At 42.2% G+C, this 9,470-nt stretch overlaps 1 protein-coding gene across 6 annotated transcripts in view; it reads left to right on the top strand.

The window, feature by feature from the left end:
• Nucleotides 1-407: 407 nt before the first annotated feature.
• Nucleotides 408-9,470, top strand: part of FAM135A (family with sequence similarity 135 member A) — an 80,177-nt gene continuing 71,114 nt past the window's right edge. For 5 of the 6 annotated variants that reach the window (XM_062572858.1, XM_062572857.1, XM_062572855.1 and 2 more), the window contains exon 1: nt 408-493. The gene's annotated coding sequence lies outside the window, so the exon portion shown is untranslated. The remainder of the gene's footprint in view (nt 494-9,470) is intronic. The other variant, XM_062572856.1, reaches the window with a different exon arrangement.

The following is a 9,470-nucleotide window of genomic DNA, read 5'->3' as shown; positions in this document are numbered from 1 at the left end:
TTCCTCGCGTTTTGCCGTAGCACCAGCGCTCCTCGCGCCAGCGGGGCGAGCTTTGCCTAAAAAGGGCTTTAGGCAGAGGTAGCCGCCGCGGCCGCGGCCGGGGCCCTCGGGGGCCGCCGCGGAGCCGGGCGCGGAGCCGGGCGCGGCGGGGCAGCAGGGGGAGCCCGCGCCCGGGCCGGCGGGGGCGGCCGCGCCGCGGCTCCCAGCAGCCGCCGCAGCAGCTCGGCCGACTCCTGCGCGGCGGGGCCGGGGCCGGGGCCGGGGCCGGGGCCGGGGCCGGGGCCGCAGAAGCGCGGCGCGGCGCGGAGCATGCGGCGGCAGCAGGAGGCGGCGGCCTGAGCGGGCGGCGCCGCGGCAGGAAGCGGCGCGGCCGCGGCTCCCCACGCGGGCCGCCCCGGCGGCGGCGGCGGCGGATGCCTGCGCTGCGCCATCGCGGGGCTGCCGCGGCCTGGCCTGCGCGGCGGCGAGCGGAGCGGGGCGCGGCGCGGCTCAGGTGGGTGCGGGGCCGCGCTGCGCGCCGCGGGGGGCTCGCGAGGGGGGCGGCGGCGGGAAGTTTGTTGCTGCTGTTGGCGTTTGCTTCCCCGCGGAGGGTCTCGCGGCTCTTGTTCATTGTTTATCGGTCCGGAGGCGGCGCTGAAAATAGGTCAGAAAAATAATTTTCCGCCGCGTCCCCTCGGCGAGGGGGCCGAGCGGAGCCGCGGAGCGGCTGCAGGCGCTGCTGTGCTTCCCCCGGGCGGTGCTGGGGTCTCCCGGGGCCTGAAAAGCTCCCTAAAAAAGAAAAAAAAAGAAGGAATTGGGGGAGGGGGGGAGCGGTACCCTCTCTTCGGGTAGGGCAGAAAGTTGAGCCGCTGCGCAGGGGCGCGGAGCGGCGCGGGCGCTGCCGCGGCCCGGGGGCGGCGGGCGTCGCTCAGCGGCGCACTCGGTGCGCAGCTCCCGCGGCCGGCGGTGGGAGCCGGGCGCCTCGCCGGGCGGCCGCTGAGCACAGCAGCGGGGCGCAGGCTTCGCGCGATCAGTGAGTGCCGGGGGAGGAATCGGCGCTTCGCAGAAAGTGCCGCGGCCGGCGTAAAGGTGCTCCCAGCTTGCTACGTCCCCCCCCCCCTCCCCCCGGATTATTTTAAACAAATTTCAGTAGAACTTACTTGAAAGCTCTGTTTCATGGATCGTACATTACAAACACGTCATTTCAAAGAGAGATTTTAAAAAAATCTACTGATTTACACTCCTGTTTACATTAGAAATGGGTATAAGCCCACTTTTGCTTTCTCATTCCTGCAGTGGGTTTCCCTGGCTAAAAGGTAAGCAAACTTCTGTTTGAAGTCTTACCTTTTACCAGATGGCAGGCCCTAAATACCTTTTTTTCGTTTTACTGGGTTCTGCTTTGTTTTTTAAGGGAGTGAACCTATGAGCTTAATATCGTGTTACGCATGGGCAAAGTCTGAGCAAAAATCCACATTGCTTTTCATTTGCTGGTCTGATAAGAAGTAGGGAATGTTATTGACATGATCCTTGTTGCTCTCAGAGGGACTGTATTACATTCTCTTCCATGAAAATATCTCTTTCTTAATATTTTGTTTGTGAAGAAAAACTGCCGGGCCCTTGCTTTAGGCTAAAGCTGCTAAAGCCCAAACCTGATCCGGTAAAGTTCCCTTTTGCTGGAACGTTATGGCTGTTTCAGGATGTTCTTGGTTTGTGGAAGAGTGAATTAAATAGTTCCCCATAGCTTTTATTATTCCATTCAGCAACTCTTTGCCCATTCAAAGTGAAAATACTATTTTGTAAGAAGTGAACAATAAAACCAGGCTGTGGTTGTATCTTGCAAATACTTCAGATAAATGGAGCAGAGACGACTCATCTTGCTCCATTTCTTCCGTGTGACTGTGCCGGTCACAGGCTGAGCACCTGCCTTTGAAATGTCAGAGTGTGGCTATAACTCTTAATCTTCGTTTCCTTTGGATGATCGAACTTATTTTCCTTTTACTGCCTCTCGTTTTTTTCCCCCCTTTTTTAAGTAGTGTAAGTCAGTTCTTCAGCTTTCCTTTAGTAATCAATTAAAATAACAGAACATGAGGTAGAACTCATTCTTTGAAATGGTTTAAATTTGCTTTATATGAAATACAGTTCTTTAAAACTGGTAAGAACTGATTCACACAGGACGTGAAAATATTAGTTTTCTTCTCAGATCTACACTTGCTCTATTAATAAAATTGATTTGTTATCTTCACTTCAAATTACAGTCAGGATGACTGGCCTGGGTAAGGTTTGGCATGAATATAATCAGTAATACTAAAGTGCCTGCAGCAACTGAAATCTGTCTTCAAAACTGTGATTTTCAAAATCTGTCAGACAAGCCAACATATTGTTGGTTCAATCACATTTGTCGGTGCTGTAGAATTTAGTTATGTTTTGAGTTGAGGAAGGGCTCAAGGAAGGCTAGGGTGAAACCGTTACCTGGCGCTCTAGTCCAGTGGTCATGTTTCCCTGGGAAATACGCAGGTTCCAAATCGTGATTTTTTAGGGATACTTTGTGCGTTTTCTCCTGTGTGGGAGAATTAGTAGAATGTAGTTGTCAGGCCCAGAGAGATGTGAAATTTGAGATCTGTTGCTATCTTCAGCACTTATTCTTGACTTTTTTTAGCCACTTCACCACCAAGGAAGGTTCTGACAAATTCTGCCGGACTTGATTGTGGTTTTACGATGTTGTTAACACCGTGTAGCTGGATGTCTCTGCCAGTGCCTCACTTTCACCAAGTTACCATCTGATATTTTGGTGCAAGTTCCTCTACTTAAACAAAGTTGACGTGATTAGGATAGGGTATATATTTTGCAGCCGTCTAACTGGCTGTGGAGGTGGAAAGGGAAGCAAATTCTGGGAAAGGGGTGAAGCAGATTACTGTGAGGGGCAGTGTCTTAGAGCTAAAGCCAGGGGAGCCCTGTGTGAGCTCTGACTCTTCCCATGTATTATTATTATTAGGAGAACCTAGATGTGTGCCCCAATCTATATACCCTAATGTTTATTAATAGAATATTGAGAGAACTGATGTTTATGTGTATCTCTTGATCCAGAGCCTATCCTGAACAGTAAAGAAGTAAATGGTTATCAAAGACAGGCCTTAATCTGATAATCATAAGAAATTGTTGTGGATTCTTGCTACTGTTGACCTTGTTTCAGTGTTTCAAGGTGTTACTGGCATAGACTAGTGCTTCTCGTCCTTGCCTGGTAAATGATTCCTCTTCACTTTTGTGTCCTCTGTCTTGAAATCTTTTTGTTCCTTTTCAAATCCCAATCCCTAAAGACTATCAGGTAGACTTGGAAGAATAGGCTCTGTAGTTAACCAGTGTTAGAGAGTTGTGTTTTTGTTGTGTGGGTTCCCCCCCCCCTTCCCTCTTTACTCCTTATGGAAAAATACAGTCTCCCTAGTGCATTAATTGTCTTCCTGATGGAGCAGATGAGCAGCATCTGCATGTTGACCAGTAATTGTTTGTGATGGGTGTTAGTTTTGCAAGCCTGCTCTTACAGATCTGCTAGCTCTGACAGTCCATTGGCTCAAAATGCACGTGGCCGGAGTGGGTGTTTGTGCTGAGCACAGGCACATTTGATTTCTTTTTTTGGTTAAACTCTGAACACAACTTACAGTTTGTTGAATTGTTAATTATTTAGTCTTGCACTCGCTTTTGCCTCCTAATCAAAAAGCTTGGAAAATATTTATTTTTTAATGAAAAGTTTGATTATAAAGCAATTCCTCCAGAGCCTTTTATATAGGATATTGTATAGGAACCTACAAGGCTTTGCATCTTGCTGTTTAAGATCAGGACTGACAGACTGGATTTGATTAGGCAAATAGACTCAAAACCACCTTCTGATATTCCTGTGAACTTATTACAGTCAGACTGTGTTTCTGAATAAATACTACTTCTGAGTTTTCCTGCCACAGCTGCGCAAAAACATAAAGGATGGCCTTACGTTCTGTTGATGTTCATGCACCTTATGCTTTTCTGTGCAGCAAGATATGTGCTTTCAACTGTGTTAAGTATTTTGGCCTACTCAGACATTTCACTGAATACGTTTTGGTCGCTTTCATTCATGGAAAACATCTCAACGTATTGTATATAGAAAACTATGCCTTTCTGTCATTGTGGAAGTATGAGCACAGTTAAATATTTATGCGTTCGTTTCTAGCAAAAGCAGTCGGTATGCGAGTAATGCAGCGCAGTTCGCGTTTGTAGAAGTCCGTCTTGCAAAATTCTCCTCCTCGGAGAACAATACGTGGAATGTTTGTGGTAGCCAGAGCGGTACACAACAAAGCGTACGCGAGAGAAAAGGCTGAAAGGGAGGAAATCAGTTTGCTACTTATTTCAGGGTCAGGGAGAAGTCAGGTGAGCAAACTGTTTACTTCAAGCAGGAAACCTAGGATAGCGCTATTCTTGGAAAGAACAGGCAGAGGCGTAGGGAGCAGAGCGAAGCCTCTCAGCGCTCTGTTTAGAGGCGGAACAAAGATTGAGGTATGGTAAAGTAAAGCAGAATGAAATGATATCAGTTCTGTTTTTCATTAGATGATTTCAATGCTACCTTCTTACTTTTTTTTTTTTCTTTTCTATCAGTTTTCTTTAAAGGTTTTGGGATCAGGAACAGCTCCAGTGCTAAGAATCTTAAACTTTATATTTTGCCAACAGTTTTGTTGGAAACAAGATGTGTAGTCTTCCTTATCAGTATTTCTTGCTAAAAATAAATTTCCTCCTTTCTGAATTGCATGACTTATATCAGGAAAATTGAAAATGTATTTTTCCTATTTTTAATTTTTAAGTTAAAAAGTTTAAATTTATTTCCTCCAACACCTTACTTATAGTTTGCGGAATATTATTTGTAAGATTAATCACCAACCACGCTTAAAAAGGAAAAAAAAAAACCCTCTCAGATTAAAAAAAAAATCTGCAGCTTTCATCAGTGGTGCAAGAGGCCTTAGCTTTGACTTCTGACATTTCGAAATAATAAATTAACTTGTTTCTAAGATCCAGCTCTGTTTACTCTAATCACAACCTTGTTTTATTGCTTATTTTAACTTCATGAATCTGTCATTGGTATATGTTACTGATCATAGTGAGCGTAGATCCTTACCTGTGTTATACAGGATGTCAGGCTAGGTGAGCTGTCATGCTTTCTAGCTATAAAGTAAATGAGTTGAATTCTCTTTATGCTTTGGATGAGTTTCTGGAGTTGATGATGAGGGTTTCCCTTTAAGGACTTGGAATTTTGATCTCGAGATGCCTTGCAGTGCATCTTCTGTCTTCTTCCTATTAAAATGTAAAAGGGAAACATAACAGTATCTCCTTCTCTGCAGGTTTAAGAAGCGTTATTCCAAGAGCCTGTACGTTTCTCCTGGGTTGTCAGTTCAGGTGTCACATGATCATTTTTTCTGCATGATGATTGTATATTTCCATGTAAAAAAAAATCTATCTAATGCAGGTGAACGTTGCTACCTTTAAGTAGGAAAGGTGCTTGTAAATCTGGACATTTTAATCTACAGTATGTATGGTTTGCCTACCTATTTATATGTGGCCCATCTAGCTTTGGATACATGGAGTTTTTTAAAGCTTTGCTGCTTTAAAAACCTCTGAGATTATACTAGCTATCAGATAATTTTGCAGCCTATAGTTTTATGCATCTATGACCTTAAACCCTTCAGGTCAGTGAAATAAGTTGAATCAAACTATCTGAGGTGTTGAGGATATTTCAAGTGTCAAAACAATGAGGCATAGATAATCAAAAATGTGTTTTACCTGTGAAAAGAGTGTAGAGAAGTAACCTTGTAATGGTTGAGGTCAATACCAGACTGATAGGTGGAAGTCAGCACTTGCTTAGGTCTCCAGCCTTGTGCCTGTACTGTTCAGATTGGACTTCTTCTAATGAACATCCTTGTATCTTTGGGCAGAAACTCTGTGCCATCAGATTTAACCTGGTGCTACTTTTACTTTGCACATTGCGAAGACAGGACCTCTTTTATACCAAGCAGACTGAATTACTCTAAAATTATTTTGAATCTTGGCGTGCTACAAATATTTGGCTTGGTTTTCGATCTGCAACTAGAAACCTTAGTAGAAGTGTGTACGTCTTTCGACTTGTGAAATGTCTGGAAGCTAGATGGACCCTAGGTGGAAAGATAAGTTTACAGGCCGGTCAGTATAGTCAGTGGGTGGTTTATTCTCCTCGGGCAGGTGAGGAGGTAATAAGGATCTGTTTGAATGGGTCGAGTTGTTGGAAAACTAGCCAGCTATGTGTCTGTAAGGTAGGCAAAACCTCTGATGACTTGATTCTTTGTTGTTGGGTTTTTTTCCGTATATATGTATTATTTTGTATTTAATAAGTGTTTTTCCTTATTCTAGCTGCAGCAAATTTGAAAGCAGAATATAGAGGATTTAATGATCAGCAAACGTTAGTACATGAATTTCTGACTGAACGTGACAAGTAAATCGTAGGAAAAAAGGAACGAGCAGAAACCATTCCATATAAAACACTGTCAAAAGTTGTTTGAATAGCAGTGGTGATGATTCAGGCTAATTCAGAAATCAACTTGCTGCTTTGTTTTGATGTAACCCTTCAGATGTACCCATTGAAGGTATTGAAGTTGATCACTAGATTTGTTTTATTTGGAATATGTTATTTCTGAAGCCGAGCTACATTCATGTTGGGTTTTTTTAGCAGCTCCCTGTCAGATGGCACACGGGGAGGGAGAGGTGCGAGGCGCACGGGGCGGTTAAGCTGTAAGAGGAAAACACAACTCAAGTTTGATAGGGTTGCTGTATTGGTGTACTTAATACGCACCGTTTATGTGTTTTTTCCTCCTCTGCTGGGAGGCACAGAGGGCACTGCTGCTGCGGGGCGCGAAGGTGGGACAGGAGGCTCTAAAGCTCTAAAGTTTTTTTATTTTATTTTTATTTTATTTTATTTTTATTTTATTTTATTTTTATTTTATTTTATTTTTATTTTATTTTATTTTTATTTTATTTTATTTTTATTTTATATTTATTTTATTTTATATTTATTTTATTTTATATTTATTTTATTTTATATTTATTTTATTTTATATTTATTTTATTTTATATTTATTTTATTTTATATTTATTTTATATTTTTAGATAAGATTCCCAAGAATTGGATAGAAAGAATGCTTCTATCTTAGAAGACCCGTGATTAGAAAATCATTTTTAAAAAGGAAGAATAAAGTAAGCTCTGATATTCCTCTGCCTCATACTGAATAAAGGCTGTTGACAAAATTTATGAGGTGAAAAGAATGATTTCAATTTAGTCTTTAGATTTCTTTTTTTTCTTCTCATTTAAAATTGAAGAATCAAACTTTTAATCTGAATTTATTTGCTGCAATGCTTGTCTCAGTTTCTTTTATTAAAATGATAGGAAACTGGAAGCCAAACTGTAATCCAAAAACAGTTAAATTGAGGGGTTATGTTTTTTAAAGACATAGCCCTGTGAAGCCAGCTCCGAATCAGCTGACTTTGTGTTAGCTTATTAACATTAGGTGTTGAAAAATAAACTAGACTTTGATACTGTACTCCCATCTGTTTCTTAAATAACTTATATCTGCATAACAATCTTAGCAGAATCACTGGTTTTCTATGCTGGCGCCTGCTGCCTATCAGTAGAGATGATATCGGTGTTGGAACTACCAAGGAAGTGGTTTTGTGACTACTGAGCCTAGGTCTCTCTGCAATCAGATTTTCCCAAAATGTAGCTTTGATCTGGCAGGCAAACGCTCGTGTTTCTTAAATTAATAAGAATATGCAATTTATAACTTGCGCTGACTGAATGCCCTTTTGGGGGGCGGGGGGAAGGAACTATTTGACATAAAGCCTTACAGTACAAAATCAACCTGTCAAATCTGAGCTGCATTTACTGTCTTGTCAAGCCATGACCTCAGAACGGATATCAGAACAGTGGCTTAACTCTGTAAATTGTGCTCTGTTTTATTACAAAATTGCCTAATTTGGAATTACTACCTTTTATGACATAATTTACTGAGCATATGCAGCTAAATTATTTTTTTTTTCTCTTAAATCACAGCTTTTATTTTATTTTTTTTTAAGAGTAAATTTTCTTGGGGTGGGAGAAAACTGCAACAACTGGCTTTTTTGGGCACTGTTCTAACTCATTAAATATGTCAAAGTGATGATATTAACAAGCAGTTGCAGACATTTTAATGCCACATTCATTTGTGCATATGGGAGTTAGTTTGCATTTGATGGTATTGAGTGGCACATGGCATTCAAACAAGCGTTGATTTCTTGCTTTGTGTAAGTAGCAGAATGAAATAAGTTCTAAGTACACTGAAATAAACGGTTAATATTTTATGAAGAACCTTTTCAGCTGGACAAAATCAAGTTATTTTAGTAAGCTTCACTCTCCTAATGTATTTAATTCCTACCCGGTGCATCCTTATGAATTCTCTAGATTATGAGAAGGTAAATGTATTAAGTTCTGCAATTTACTCTTTAAGACAAAATACTACATCTTGCAATTTACATATTTTTTAGTTTATTGTAAGATCATTATATGCCTTTTATTTAAAGTTGAAGAAGACTCTTAATTGCATATTTAGAGTGAGAATTTCACTTTTTTTTTTTTTTTTTTTTTTTTTTTTTTTCTGCCTGTATTGCCCTTTTCAATAGATTGGTTTGATGGTGAAGGGGAGAATTAGCTGCCCACTCAGGCTGCCCGCTCTCCCGGGGCTTAGGAGAGGAAGGTGGCAGTACTGGGCTCAGTCTTTTCCCTCAGCCAGGGCTCGGGACCCAAGCAGGGCAGAGGCCTGGCCTACATCATTGCATGCATCCCAGACTGCCACCACTTCTTAGGGAAATGTTGTATTTTGTTGGGTCAGACTTGATGTCAAAGTTTTGCCTGTTCTTTCTAAGTCCTTTAATTGTTCACCATTACTTCTAAAATGTGCTTTTTGTTTTTAAGAGAAGTGTTTGTAAAAAGTAAATAAAATACTCCGCAAATTATGAGGCTGTTGCTTGATTTAGCCAAATCTGAAAGAGGAGACGTTCTCACTGATGATAAAGTCGGTGTTCAGTCAAAATTGGGAGCTGAACAGAAAAGATGCTGAAATTAGCACCCTTAGTGAGAGGCGAAAGGCAGCAGTGAGCGGGTCCCTTCTGCAGGTGCTGGCCAGGGCATCGTGGTCCCCACAGCACAGGTGGGGGTTTGCCTCATCAAGGCTTCAGAAAAGATCTGGAGGTGTCGTGGTGGGAAGGGAGAACCAAAGGGGGACAAGCACGGCTGTGGGAAAGCAAGCTTGCCTAGCTGTGCTGCTCACCAAACTTTTCATGTTCAACTTTTTAATGAAAAAGCCTAGAAATACCATGTCGTCTGTCAGACAAAGACCAATGTTAAGGGTAAAAGGGAATAAGCTTAATAAAAGTGCAGGATGAATTGTTGTATCGCACATATGATCTATGAATAG

Source organism: Rhea pennata, chromosome 3 (genome assembly GCF_028389875.1).
Source record: "Rhea pennata isolate bPtePen1 chromosome 3, bPtePen1.pri, whole genome shotgun sequence".
NCBI lineage: Eukaryota > Metazoa > Chordata > Aves > Rheiformes > Rheidae > Rhea > Rhea pennata.
Note: the sequence above shows the minus strand (reverse complement) of the source record. Positions and strands in the feature narration are given on the sequence as shown.